This window comes from Bison bison, unplaced genomic scaffold, assembly GCF_000754665.1.
Source record: "Bison bison bison isolate TAMUID 2011002044 unplaced genomic scaffold, Bison_UMD1.0 scf7180017864452, whole genome shotgun sequence".
NCBI lineage: Eukaryota > Metazoa > Chordata > Mammalia > Artiodactyla > Bovidae > Bison > Bison bison.
This window is the reverse complement of record NW_011495014.1, coordinates 5,571,066-5,586,264: the sequence shown is the minus strand read 5'-3', so window position 1 is coordinate 5,586,264 and position 15,199 is coordinate 5,571,066. Positions and strand designations below refer to the sequence as shown.

Sequence of the window (15,199 nt, the reverse complement as noted above, 5' to 3'; positions counted from 1 at the left end):
TTACTAAGTTCTAACTAATTTGTCCATCACTTATCTCATTAAACCTCATCACTACACTGACAAAGAGAGCTTGAGTAATACTACCGCCTAAGGTCATGGGGCTAGAAAGCCAGAGGTTGAGCACAAATTTTCTTTCATAGCCTCAATGTGCTCATTTCATTGCATCCTACAGGCTGTGAGGAGGAAGGGAGGGAAGAAGAGAGAAGACCGACACACAGACAGAGGCTTGACAGTTAATAATTTGTGGTGAAAACCTTCCTGAAGCATATTCATACTTTAAAAAATAGAAGATATCTGCCAAAACAGGTTAAATAATGGTGGACATATTCTATTTTTAAAAGTAAGGATATGCTTCAGGAAGGTTTTCATCATAAATTATTAAATGTCAAGCCTTTCTGTGTGTTTCAGTCTTCTCCCTTCTTCCCTCCCTCCCTCTTCATAATGACTCAACATCATTATTACTGACATCTATATTGCAACAATGTGCTATAATGGAATATGTACTTGCAGACATATGATTTTGTATTAAAATGATCCTAAAATGCCGTGATAAATTTTAGTTCCACTTTCTGATTTTTATATATTTTCTGTTTCTCTCCAGGTGTTAGACTGTCTCTTACAGACAGAAAAAGTGGACAACTAAGCTTATGTGATCTTTGTGAAAAGAGAAGATGAGAGCTTACAGGACGTTCCTATGAACAAAGTGCATATACCTTCTAACATAAAGTTTGATGTTTGGGGTAGCTGGATAAGTAAATTCTAGATGAGGAAGCTTTTAGTTAGCTGCTGAATTCCTTACAACACAATGACTTTGTACAGGAACTAAAGGAATAGTTTCTGCTCTAAAGAGCCCTAAGCCTTGTGGACAGCCTGGTGATTTTTCAAATTGGACTCAGTGGGAACTGGGGTCTGCACCAACCCAACAAAAGATGCTTTACAGATGCCACAATTAAGGATTTTCTGGCAAATGCTAAAGACTTAAAGCTATCCTTTCACTGCTTTTATCCATTTTCTAGTTTGGGGTTCTAAGCTTGACTTGGTTTGAAAACAAAAAGTTTTACTGTTCAGATGCTTTTGAAAATCAATGATTTGGGAGATGTACTGTGGTTAGGGAGGGGTGACAGAGTTGTGGAGTTGTCTGGCAAGGGATCTTAAATAGTTTTGCCAACTTTTATGTTCTATATGCATTTAGAAATGTAATGCTTTCAAAAATGAGAGCTAACCTTTACTAGAGAAAGTTTACATTGTTGATACTCTGCTGTTGATACCACTGTGTGACTCAAACAGCTACAATATTGGCAGCACCACTAAGCTCAATTTATTCTATTTAGGAGATAAAAGAGTTTTGATAGCAAGTTATGGCATCACAGGCAAACATACTTATGATATACAACACCAGACCATGTGATTTTTAGTGTAAAGACATTCAGCAGGTTAGGGTTGTCCAAGAAGTTTCTAAAATGCCAATTTTAAAGGATTTAATTCAAGCAAAACTTATACCTAGTTGCAGTTGCTTCTTTCAGGGTGAAGTTAGGGTATTCACTGATCAAAGTGTGTACAGCTATCCATTAAGGACATCCACAATTACTACTGTCATACTTCCAGTTAGGCAGTTCAAATTGCTTAAAACTTTGGTAATGACCACTTGGCTGTATTTGAATGAAGGTCATTTGCCCCTCCATTCACAGCTCATATGGCACCTTTTGTACACATATCTCTGGGTCCTTTACAAAGAACACTAATCAAGATACAAAATAACATTGTAGCAAATAATCTTGTCACAAATTCCATTACACAGTAAAAGCTAAATAAAAAATAACAGCTTTTCTGCCTATATTTAGAAATTTATATCACTTAGTGTCAGGCAATTCAGAGAAGAGAATTCCACAAAAGAGAAGAAGGTGACAGGAAAAGATCCATTAACCAACACATACAGACTCACACACACAATTTCACCAATAGAAATGTTAAGAATGAGCCTAGAAAATTAATAACTAGGGGTAGGGTTTTTCTACATTTTTAACATATTTTACCAAAGCATTAAATAAACTGGTAAATTGTCTATTCTGAAATTACTCTGAGCAAGTATACTCATCCAAATTTAGGCAATAATATATCTATTTAAACATTAAACAGTTAAATTTCTTGCTTAGATTAGTTAGCAGATGTTCTGCTAAAGAAGTTTATGTACTTTGGCTATTTAAGAAGAAAAATATGTATTATTCCCACACCCATCTTGTAGACCTCACAACACCCTTTGAACTTCTATAACCCTATCATCCAAAATTTCTCAAATTTTTTTTATATTTGCTGAGTAATTTTCACTGGTTCCCAGACAAACTCAATTCTAATTGTCTTTCTTGTTCTACAAGAAAACTAGATGTTGTAGGAAATGAATGATTTTAACAAAACACATACTTAGCAGTGCACATAGGAACTGACCAATTACTATGGCACAACAAATACTAATTGCACCTTAGACCTAAATAATTTGACCACTTCTCTTTTCTTTTTGCTAAGACTTACTCCTTTTATTGTCTCTCATATATATTAATTTGAAAGGAGTTCTTAAAAAACAGTATTGAGCTCATTGTAAGCTTAATAAATATTGGAAATATATATATATATACACACAAATGATCTTGAAGAACTCATAAAGACCTACATTCACTCAAACTGCACATCTTTCTACATGCCCTCTCAAACATATACACAGCCACCTTGCTTTAAACATGCGTGTCTTGTGCTGACATACTTTCTTTTGAAAACCTTGAGGTGACGACCACTAAACAGAAAAGGGTAGATTCGTGTGTTTATTCACTCTCACTCGTTTATTCATTCAACACTTGGAGTTTGTCTAATACACTCAGTATGGTATAACAGTAATTAAGAGACAAGGTCTGGAGCAAGATTTCCAGAGATTGAATTTTAACTCTACTACTTACTGGCCACATAGTCCACTAATCTGGTCCACTAGTTTTCTCATCTGTAAAGTAGCACCTACTTCAAAGGACTGATGTGAAGATTAAACAAACTAATACATGTAACACGCACAGACAACTTCTAGTGTGGAATAAGCACTCAATAAATATTAATTATTTCTGTCATACCTCAGGCCCTATGTCAGCACTGAGAGTTGCAATGGTAAACAAAAATAGGCACAATTCTCAGCCTTGCTGGACATTAAGTCTTGTTCTAGAGCTTTTGCACTATTTCCTTCTATTAAAATATATTAAGTTGTTACCAGAGACTGAACAGATTTTGATAATAGGGAAAACTTTAAAAAAAAAATTTAAAAGTAAAAAATAAAAAAAGTATTTTGGCCACAAAATTGAAATTGAAATTTAGCTTTATTTAAACTTCATATATCTCTGCTGCTTCATATCATTTATTTAAACTTCATATATCTCTGCTGCTTTTATAGATAAAACTGTATGACAATAACATTATCAGTTTTTCCAGAACCAAATTATGGTTTCAGTTTATTTTGGATTTATTATCTTAAGGCATTAGTATTAATTTTTAAAAATACCATTACTAATGTTTTATATCAGAGAGTAATTTAAGTATGAAATTTTAAAATATTTATGTGGTTTCGGTCTATTCACAGCAATTCCTCCCCCTGACCAATGAATCCCTAAAATGGAAATTAGTGCGAAATGCAAAACAGATTTTGTGCAACAGATATTTTCAGGAGCTTTTACTTTTTATTACAATTTATTTTAGAAAGATTTTTACAGATACTTTTTCCTTAGTTCTAAAAGTAACAGAAAGACAGAAAGATATGTTACAATCTATGTTAATACTATCCAAACAATCTGTGGCTGTGGACTTAAGTTATAGAGATATCTTGCTAAACTGAAGCCAAGACCTAATATGAATATAAGAAGAATCTTAAAGCTTTGGTATCCATATGTCTCATTCTGAAGAGGTGAAAGTCCTGACCTATGAATAATCTTGAAGATCGGAAGAAAGGCAGAAAAAAAAGGAGCTTTCCCATAAATTTCATTAACTCTTTTATTTCATTTCCTATCATTGATTTCATTTGATTTCTAGAACTATTATAGAGACTGTATTACTGTTTCCCAAGAATACTGGAATGGGTAGCCTATCCCTTCTCCAGCAGATCTTCCCAACCCAGGAATCGAACCAGGGTCTCCTGCTTTGCAGGCAGATTCTTTACCAACTGAGCTATCAGGAAAGCCCACATCACACAGGATGTTGTGTAATATTTAATACACTTTATACTCATCTGTATTTGAAGAGAGAGCATCCTGAAATGATGAAAAGTACCTATTAAATTGTAACTGTTTATAGACAAAAACCTCATGTTACTTGATTTTAATTTTGGCACAGTACTTAGCACCAATCAGGTTAAGAAAAGATAGGTTATTAATGAAGATGGTGACATACTAATTAGGTATTCACATCCTCAAGAGAGCTAATACTGAGTGCTAAGTAATTATTTCTTTTGGGTGGTTGGGACTTTGACCCACTTTCAAGCTTACTAATAAGAATTAGGATATAACTCATTGTTGTATTTAACTTTTAAGCATCAAGTGTATCAGCATCAAATGGATTAGAATTGCCCTGTAAAGAGGAAGGGGAATGGGAAAGGCTGAAGAACAAATCTACATTATGTGTTAGTCTCTAGGCCTAGTTATTTTTCACAGGCCCTCACAGTTAATCAATGGGAAGAAAAAAGAAAGAAGGGGGTATTTTATTAATTCACAAAGGAGAAGCGTTCTAGCAGGAGACTGATAAACTGGAGGGCATTCCAGCCTAGGATGAGAAGTCAGACCAGTGGCTTCTGATGTGTTTGTCATCTCTGTTATGCGACGCTATGCTAAAACATACCCTGTGTTAAAACAATGTACATGTTTGCTTGCACACACACACACACACACACACACATACACACACACTCTGAGATCTACATTTGCAAAGATAACTCCTTTTCCAAACACTCCAGGCAGCAGAGACATATGGGGGTCCTACTAAGATTCTAGAGGCATTCCCTGGTGGCTTGGACAGTAAAGAATCTGCCTGCAGTGTGGAAGACCTGGGTGAGGTACTTACAGAATAAGGACTTGAGCTAGGTAAGCTTTCGTTGCTTCTTCAGTAGCTTTTTATAAAAATGCTTTCAACAATGTCAAGTTATGTTAAGAATACTTTAAAATCAAAAGACTCAGATTTGGAATAAGTAGCTTTTCTTTTGCAATCAGATATATAACTAGTGTGAGCAACAAAATACATCTCCCCAAGATTATTCATTTACAAAATAAATAAATCTGTAAGATTATTAATGAATGAATATTACCCACTGGTTGTTGACTCTTCCTTAGAGATACCCAGAGATAATTTGGGAGCTGAATAAGTTTTTTTCTTGATGTTGATGAATGATTGATCACCTTATACTCTTTATTGGGTATCAAGGGTTCTAAACATCCAGAAGCTTTAAGACAAGCAGTGACACATCACCCTAAAACAGAACTTGATTCGAAGTGAAATGTATAAGGTTATAATGAAACAGTAAGAAAAATAGGACGTTATCTCATAAAAGCATAAAACTTGAAAGCTAAACTTATGCTTAGAACTAATCCAGCCCCTAGGTATAGCCAACCAAGTCAGGCCCCACTCCTAGAGGGGTGCATCAAGCCACATTTCTGCAGTGTGCTAAACTTGAGAAGGTTAGATTGTCTCCACCTACCAAATCAGAAAAACTGGGACACTGGATGTGGCATGAGAGTCTGGGTTAGAAGAGTCAGAAGCCAAGCTATTAAATGATTAAAATTGCCTCTAACAGGCATTATTTTCCACTGTTTCATCAATAAGGAAGCAGGCACTTCTGTACTATTTCACAGGATGGGGATGCTTTCTGGAGTTAGATTGTTCAAGAGCTGCTTTTTAAAATAGCAATACTCTTATCATACTAAAACTTGCCTGCTGAGTCAAAAGGAAAGTTGGCCTCATCTACCTTTAGAGCCCAGGAAGAATTTAAATTGTAAAGTTGCCTGGCATGATTCCAACCGTTGGCCACTACAGACACTTTTAAATATCCACTCTTTTATTGATCTGAAGATATATGGGTAAGCAGGTATACACTGAAAATGGAAAACAGAAAGAAGGCCATCTCTAAAAGTCAAACTGATTGAAAGCAAACAATAAGAAACCTGTACTTTTCTTTTGTTCATCCAAAGAAGCCAGCTCTACAGACAGACTCCATTCTAGGAGAAAAATAAATCACAGATAGTGCCAAGACATAAATTATTCCTTATGATGACGAAGGGAGGAAAAGTTTAAAACAGAAATCATATTTCCAATAAGGATATTAAATCTAATGCTGTTTTGATGTCAGGTCCGCCCTTACCTAATCCCCACTGGTTTTTATTCAGCTCAATTTGAAGCCACCATAGAACTCTGTTTTAGGAAGCCTCCTCACTCTCAACAAATTTATTTAGCAGGGATGATAAAATAGATTCTGTAATGGAAAAGGACTAATCTAGAAACATAAACACTGATAAATTCTAATGGAACATTTTGGCATAAAATGTGCCAGAAGAGGCAGAGCCTTGCAAAATTTGACATTTGTCAAAGATCAGGATATCAGACAGATGAGTGTATGTCTGAGCGTGCGCACGTGTGTGTGTGTGTGTCTGTGTGTGGGTGGATGCATGTGTGTTAAGATGGGGTTCACTCAAAGTTGTTTGAATGAAGCTGAAAATTCAGGAGGAATTCTACAGTAAACACCTAATGCAAAAGAGAAGGCTAATGTAATAAAGGGAAGCCTGTATGTAACCAGGAATAAGTTCTTTCACTTGGCCAAACCCTGATGGTAAGAGAGGTAGAACCTGTTATTGCACATTTTTAGTATGTCATGCCAAATAGTGTAAAAAATAGACTTAGTCATGCTTTGATGAAAAGATTTCGGAAATATGTAATAGAAGTTACAGTGTACAATGTATTTGATTTTGAGATTCTGGAACTTTTATATATATATGGTAATTTTGTGTTTGGAAGCTTAAGAATGAAGTGAAAACTGTAGCTACAGGTTACTTTACCAGATTTAGTATAAACTTAAAAGCTAGGAATAACCACATCATTAGCCTATTCCGGGCAGTCCCTGAGAGCAGGAGGAGCTACTAAAGGGAAAGGGGGTAAAGGGGACTAGAAAACAGTCAGCATCAGACCTTTTTTGTTGTTTTAATTTTTTAAAAATCCTGATATTTTCATTCTTGGGGTAATTTGTCCTTGGAGGAATAGATACCATTGGCTAGTTTTAGAGAGCCCATTGCGTGTGGTGGGTAACTGGTTCCTTGAAAAGTACAGGAACTCCTGAGGCATCTTGCAGGGGCATCTGTGGGATGTTCATCTGTGTATAAGGGACTGAGGGCTAGGACCCTGGCTGTGGCAGTCCAAGGGTCTGCCATGGGAACACTGAGGAGTGGGTACACATAAGCAGCCCTTCTTGGGAAGCATGCCCAGCTTCTCTTACTTGTCCTTGCATGCCATCAGTGAGAACAGCGAAGCAGCTCTTACTAGGTGAATCAATTCTTTCATGCCTAAATTACATTACGCTGAGTGTTTCTGAACATTCATCCAATAATCAAGAAACTCTTTATACTATCTGCTCCTTATACCCAATATACGGTTTCATAGCCAGAAAAGAGTCAAGACAACCATATCATCTATATGCACACATGAATCTTTCCCTGTGCCCAATCCTTAAAGCAGACCATAAATGTATTCTCTGTCCACTAAAAAATAATTAGAAATTCTATGGTAATTATGCAAAAACAAAAAATCTAAAGAAGGAATGATAAGTTCAACAGATTTGTTCAAAGACCCAAATTGCTTTTTGGAAACAAAATGAGAAGCAAGATGAAAATCAAAACAGAACAAAGGAAAAGAAATATTTTGAGGAAATGACTCCAGAAGAACTTTGGAATGTACACTGCTCTATTGTCATAGCTACCATTGGTTCAATAATTTGAGAGGAACTAGGGTTATTAAACCCCATAGCCCACCTAAATTACTAGGAAATCCTGTTCTCAGATATACCCAAAGCAGGACTTCCTTAGTGGTCCAGTGGTTAAGACTCCAAGCTTCCAATGAAGGGGACATGAGTTCAATCCCTGGTCAGGGAACAAAGATCCAACATGGCAATGCAGTGAGGCAAAAAAGAAAAAAAAAAATTAAGTTGTAAAAAAAAACTACCCAAAACAATCTTTAAATGCATTTCCCCATGCAAAATCGAATTAGATACTTTTCTGAATTGGAAGATGTGATCCAGAAACTCTTCTGGATAAAGCCCTCATGAAGCACGGGAATAAACCTAGGCTATCCCCAGGTATAAAATGAAATTCTAAATCTAAGCTAATGAAAACCCATTTCTTGAATTAACTCTGAAACAGCATCTCAGGTGGCCTGAAATATTTTGGTCACTTTATGAAGGGAGAGAAACAAATGGGCTTCTAGGAAAGTGAAAAGAACAGGCTCTTGTATAAGCATTTCTTACAATGGGAATTAGATGGTTATTATTTGTTAGGTGAAAACTCACATGAAACTTTTTTTCCTTCTGCTAAATTAGCAGAGATTGTCACTGAAACACCTGGTATGCCTGGTATGTCTAACAACTGCTCACAGTAATAAAACTCAATTTCAGTCATGTTATTCAAACACCAAGATGAAAAATAAGCTTCAACTCATAAATGCAATTGCTGATGTATTAATGAGCAAGAAAATTACAAAATAAAGGAGGCTGAATATTGTAACACATTTGAGAAAAAAAAAAGGATTAAGGGGAAAATAACTTGTCATGCCTTTGATCTTATTGTATAAAAAGAGTCAACTCTCTCGGGAGATATATCGGTTTTCTCAAGGCCTCTGGGTAGCCTAAGTGGTTGTGTAGTGCTATATTATTCCAAACTTTCATAGCAGCATAATGCAATTTAGGCATGAAAGAACCGATGCACCTAGTAAGAGTTGCTTCATTCCCTTCTCACTGATGGTATCTAATAGGTGGAGAAATACACCGAATTGTCACAGCATACATTTCAATGAGAAAAATCACTACCACATAGAAATATTTATGGAAGTGCTGACAAGATATCAATTAATAATGCCTGAAAGATGCAAAGAGAGACTATTGTATCCTTTACAAATTGGGAAAGAGCTAAGTCAAAGACTTGATCTCATCCAGCCTCTTATACAACACAGCAAATACTTTCACCTTTGATGGACAAGTTGGACCTGACTGAGATTTTGCTAATAGCTGGAGTGGAAAAGCGCAACAAGCAGAACTCTGTTGTATAGTCTGTTACCGTCTATGTAAGCTGGAAAAGTGGAGGATGATATATACATGACCATTTGCATATACAAGGAATTTTTGACCTAGGACAGTACTGGGAAAGTGTGTACCCCTTGAGGTGGGATACCCCAGGGCAGGGAAGGATTAGATTTACTTTTACTGTATACACCTTTGTGTTGTTTGAATTTCTTATGTCTCTTCTTTTTAAACCATGAGTGAAGAAGTGAAGTGAAGTCGCTCAGTCGTGTCCGACTCTTTGCGACCCCATGGACTGTGGAGCCTACCAGGCTCCTCATTCCATGGGATTTTCTAGGCAAGAGTACTGCAGTGGGTTGCCAGTGCCTTCTCCAGAGGATCTTCCCAACCCAGGGATCAAACCCGGGTCTCCCGCACTGTAGGCAGACACTTTAATCGTCTGAGCCACCAGGGAAGTCAAACCATGAGTATATATTAAGAAAAAAAAATCTTTTTAAAATGGCTGGAGAACAGATGAAGACTGAGCATGTTATCATAGAATAAGCTAACAAGCTGTTGATGAACTATTCTGAATTTCAAATGTCGGTAAACAAAAACTTTTTGGCCTATAGACAAGTGACTCAGGAGTCAAAGCAAAGACAGTTTAATGACTAAACATGACTTGATAAACCCCAGTACTACCATTTGTTAGTTGTCTGCTGCTGCTGCTGCTAAGTCGCTTCAGTCGTGTCCAACTCTGTGCGACACCATAGACGGCAGCCCACCAGGCTCCCCTGTCCCTGGGATTCTCCAGGCAAGAACACTGGAGTGTGTTGTCATTTCCTTCTCCAACGCATGAAAGTGAAAAGTGAAAGTGACGTCGCTCAGTCGTGTCCGGTCTGTCTATGGGCAGTTAGCATTTATGTCCTCATCTGTAATTACATGCATATGCATGTGGGTCTCTGTGTGGTAGGGGACAGGTTGGCTGTAACTAGGACTGACTACCTGGGATTGGGGGAAGTGGGTCTTATTAATTAAAGGAATAGAACCCTTGTGATTTGCATTAAGGGGACTTAAACTCTGGTCAGATTTTGAGCAAGTTTTCCTCCCCATTTAAAAAAAGTAGCAAAGACAATGAGAATTGAAGATCTCTGTTACAGTATTTCCTTCCTTTACAGTCTTTCCTTCAATGGGTTTTCAAAACTGCTTCATCTATGATACTCTTCTATTAGAGAGATGCAGGATAATTTTGTATATTTTCATGGGCCCACATTTCTGGAAAGTTATCAGAAATGTGTATTGTTTATTAAACCCCTACATTTTATGGTTCACTTAAAATTTCACTACACAAAACCCCAGCCAGCCAGCCATTAGCATTTATTCTTCATAGGTGTCCTTCCAACACAGTCTAAATTTCTACCCATTTTTATCCATATGAACAGCCAGTAGTAAAATATCATTCCTTTTCCTATTTCCTACGCTTAAACCAGCTCTAAATCTATCTGCAAGGCAAACACATTCAACTCAAATTCTGCAAACCAATCACATGAGCTTTTAACATTGCATCGTATCAGTATGCCAGACAGTGGATATTTACACGAAGATACCTTGGAAGTGAAACGGAAAACAACTCCCACTTCTAAACTGACTGCCTCTTATGTAGGAGCTGTTTCCCCATCGGGCTGGCAAAATGAACAGTAGTTTTATATAGTAACTCAGAAGATAATGGATTATTTGCCAGTGGTCTGTTTTGAGTTGCCATTTATTATTGTTATTATTTTTTTTATCCACTCCAGGGACACACTTTCAATTTCACAGTCTTTTGCACATTGTGGACAGTGGTGTTTAATTTCTTTAAGGAAAACACACTCTCTTTCTATTATAGTTAGACTAGTTGTTCTCCAAAGAGCAGGCAGGGAACTTTCTATCTAGGGAGAAAATGTCCATGCTCACATTTGCATGCTCCCTCCATCCATGGTGTTGTGGTTTACAAGCTGGGAAGGGAATTAAGAAACAGCCTTTCTTCCTGTCAGAAAAGACATCTTTGTGGTTCACATTCTTAGATGTTCCAGCTGAGGGATGGTAAACATTCCTGAAGATATCGTTCTTTAATTGTTTATGGATTACTTTTCTTTATTTTACTGTGAAAATAAGAGTTTCTAGCAGAGTTAAAGAAAATCTTGTCAGGAAGCAGTTGTTTTCCTCCCACAGACTAACATTCCTGCAGGCAATGCAGCAAATTAACCAATGTAAGTGTTTCCTTCAAAACACAGAAATCTTTTATCTATTTAGGAACAGATCACACAATATAACATGCTGAACTATTTCTATTAAGCCCAAAGATGACAAAAAATTGAAAAGAATAAATCCATTATAAAGAATTCATATCTGCTGCTTTGTGAGCAATCCATAATACACCGTATTGTGCAAACTATAGGAAATGATGACCTAACAATACAGAATGTAGAGAGGGCTTTTGACAACAGAAAAGCATGAGAGAGTATCATTTAATGGAGAGTGAAAAAAAAAATGATCCTGGATTCTTTTTCCCCCTTTATTTGTTGTATCACTTTGTAAAACCTCTCTATGCCTTGCTCTCTTCATCAGAAAAATGAGACCTATGGTTTTATTTTTACAAAGTGCTTTAGGATTTAGGAGAACCCAGAATGCATTATACGATGAGAGCCACCATGGTGCATGCCATGTGACTGCAGCAGAAAAGGATCTACGGACCAAAAGCAAAACATGAATCAGCAATGAACACTCATTTTATTTGTTTAAAACCCCAGGATGTGCAAATATATGTCAGAACTGAAGTTGACCCTCTTCCCTTATAATCACACATCACTACATCTGGGTCTGGTTTTGAAACTTGACTGTAGTAGAAAGAATGTGAACAGGAAGGAATAAAGGGCAGAGTCTCTCTCAAGCAAATCCCAAGTCACCAAGGGCTACATTAACTCACTCTGAATCCCTTGAGGATCACAGAGAGAGAGCACTGATTTTCTCTCTTCCTCGTTCCTCAGCATAACCCTATGCCCAACAGAGTTATGCACTAAAAAGACAAGTCAGCGAAGGAGGAGCTGGCTCCTCCAACTGCCCAAAGTTATATGGGCTTTCAAGACCACAGGCGAGTCAAGATTGGGGATAATGTGAATGGTTACATTGAGTGGTAGGTCAGGAAGGTGTATCAGAAGTCAGGAGTTCTAGGTTTCAATGCTTATTGCAACACAAAAAAGCATGGAGAAATGCTACACTCACAGAGTTAGCTACTGGCAAAATTAGGACTAGACTTCAGGGTTTCAAAACAAATTCTGATTATGTTTACAGAGCAGAGGGTTTTCTGTAAATTCTTCAGCTTGAGAAATCGAAATTCATTTAAGAAAGAGTTCCAAGCACAGTGACACACTCTCCCTGTCTCTGTCTCTCTAACATATTTGGTCACTCAATATATATTGTAGTTATAAAATAAAAAGTATTCCCATATTAATCTGTGCTCCTTTCCGTACCCTCTTTTTGGTTAGTGTTGCTGGAGAGGCCCAGTATACGGAGATAGAAACCCTGTCTTCACCTTCTCCCCTTCAGTCCCACTCCGAAGCACTTTTCATTCACCTGAGACTTCTCTATTTCTATATTTTTTGCTTCATCCCCAACATATTTGCATCATTCAGGCCTTATCTCTTGTCTTGTCTCACCTCTGCCCTCTAGACTGGTTTACTTGCCTCTGAATTCTTCCCCCACACCATTGCTATGAAGAACATATCTTTTTAAAATTAAAATGTAAACTATTTATTACCTATTTTAAAAAATGTCAAAATTTGTTAGCTGACCCACAGGATGAAGACTAAGCTTCCTAGTAGGAAAAGTCCGGCCCTTTCTGCCTCTGGCTGCTTTTCCAGTTAGACTCTCTTTGTTATCCACATACATTCCATGTTTGAGCAAGAACATATGCTGAGACATATTTCCCAGTTACTGCATACCACTGTGCCTTGACATATGCAAGCATCTCAGTCTGGAAATCCCTATTCTTTTCCCATCGTTTACTTGAAAAGTCCATGTTTTAAAACAAGTAAATCCTTGAGCTTTAAGGAGTAAATCCTTCTCCCTTCACTGGGATCCCTCCAACTCCATACCCTCTCATAGAGTTAACCACATCTTATTCTAAGCTGCCTCTGTACTTTGGACAGGCTTCCACTGTTGCATTCATCACAGTGTACTGTAATTGTTTATTTGTGTAGCTCTCTCCACCCCTAAACTGCGAAACCCTTGAGGGCAAGAATTGCATTTTAGTTCATGCTATGTCCTTAACATAATGCCTAGAACATGAATGGTCCTCAGGATGTGTTTATGACTATGAATGAATGAACAAACAAGCTAACAGTCATTAATTCAACAACCACTTTACAAAATATCTCACAGAGTTCTGAGAAAGAAACAACAACAAAACCTCCACAAATAACACAGGAAATAGAAAAATAAACAAGTTAACAAAAAAGAAAAATGACTGATAGAGGTAAGATGTAATCAGAGAATTAAACTGATATGATAGAATGGAAAATGACCGAGTTATCCACATTGGTTTGCATGGTGGGGAAAGGCTTCTTCTAACCCTGTATGACAAGAACTGTCCCATATGCTTTGCCAAGAGAATAGTTACGATGATCAGCATTCAAACTGAGGGAAACAGCAATTGAGAGTAGCTCAGAGGGTTTTAGTTTTAGCAAACAAGTAAATAGTGCTATTTACTTTGTTAGGGAAAGCTGGGAGAGGTGCAAATTTGGCTAGACAAGAAAGTTACCCATTTGTGTTCTTCAATTTGTAGATATCTATAGGACAACTAAGTAGAAATGCCCAGTTGGCAGTTAGATTCAAAAATCTGGTTTTTCAAGGGCATCATGACAAAAGACAAATACTTGGAAGCCATCAGCTCCCTGAAAATGGTATTTAAAAACACCATGAAGCTGAATGAAATCACATACAGAGTGTGTAGGTTAAAAAGAAGGGCCAAGCCCTGGGAGACACTCCAACGTGTAGATTTCAAACTGAAGATGAATCAGTAAAGGATAATGAGAAGGATATACTACTAAGCTAGGAAGAAAACCAGAAGATCATGGTCAACCATAAGAAGAATCAATATATGAAATAAGGAGGCAGTGGTCAACTTTGTCAAACTTTACTGAAAGGTCAAGTAAGGAAATATATTTAATTAGCAAAATCCAAGGACATGGTTAGCTGATGAACAGTCTAAAAGTAGATAGGAATGAAGCCTTATTCAAGCAGTATCCCAGCTTTTCATAAGCAACCATAAAACAATATTGCTGCTGCTGCTGCTGCTAAGTCGCTTCAGTCGCGTCCGACTCTGTGCGACCCCATAGACAGCAGCCCATCAGGCTCCTTCGTCCCTGGGATTCTCCAGGCAAGAACACTGGAGTGGGTTGCCATTTCCTTCTCCAATGCATGAAAGCGAAAAGTGAAAGTGAAATCGCTCAGTCGTGTCCGACTCTTAGCAACCCCATGGACTGCAGCCTACCAGGCTCCTCCGTCCCTCGGGATTTTCCTAGGCGAGAGTACTGGAGTGGGTTGCCATTGCCTTCTCCCAGGACCAAAATATGTAGATGCAAATAGCTAACTGCCCTAATAGAACAGAAATTACCATGCAAATATGTATTGCTTACCTTTTCCATTTACACCTTCCTGTCCACCACCCCTGACTCCACCCCCACCCCCCACCCCTGGCCTTCATGCCCTATTTCTACATTGGAGATTTATTACCTTGTGCTAAATAGATGGGGAAACAGTGGAAAGTGTCAGACTTTATTTGGGGGGCTCCAAAATCACTGCAGATGGTGACTGCAGCCATGAATTAAAGATGCTTACTCCTTGGAAGAAGTATGACCAACTAGATAGCATATTCAAAAGCAGAGACATTACTTG

General features: G+C 37.5%; 1 protein-coding gene and 1 non-coding gene across 2 annotated transcripts in view; both read right to left on the bottom strand.

The window, feature by feature from the left end:
- FIGN (fidgetin) overlaps positions 1 to 15,199 on the bottom strand; it is a 128,229-nt gene that overhangs the window by 40,027 nt on the left and 73,003 nt on the right. The gene's annotated exons all lie outside the window — the stretch shown is intronic.
- TRNAC-GCA lies at positions 4,129 to 4,201 on the bottom strand. The gene has a single exon. It is a non-coding gene; the product is annotated as a tRNA-Cys (tRNA).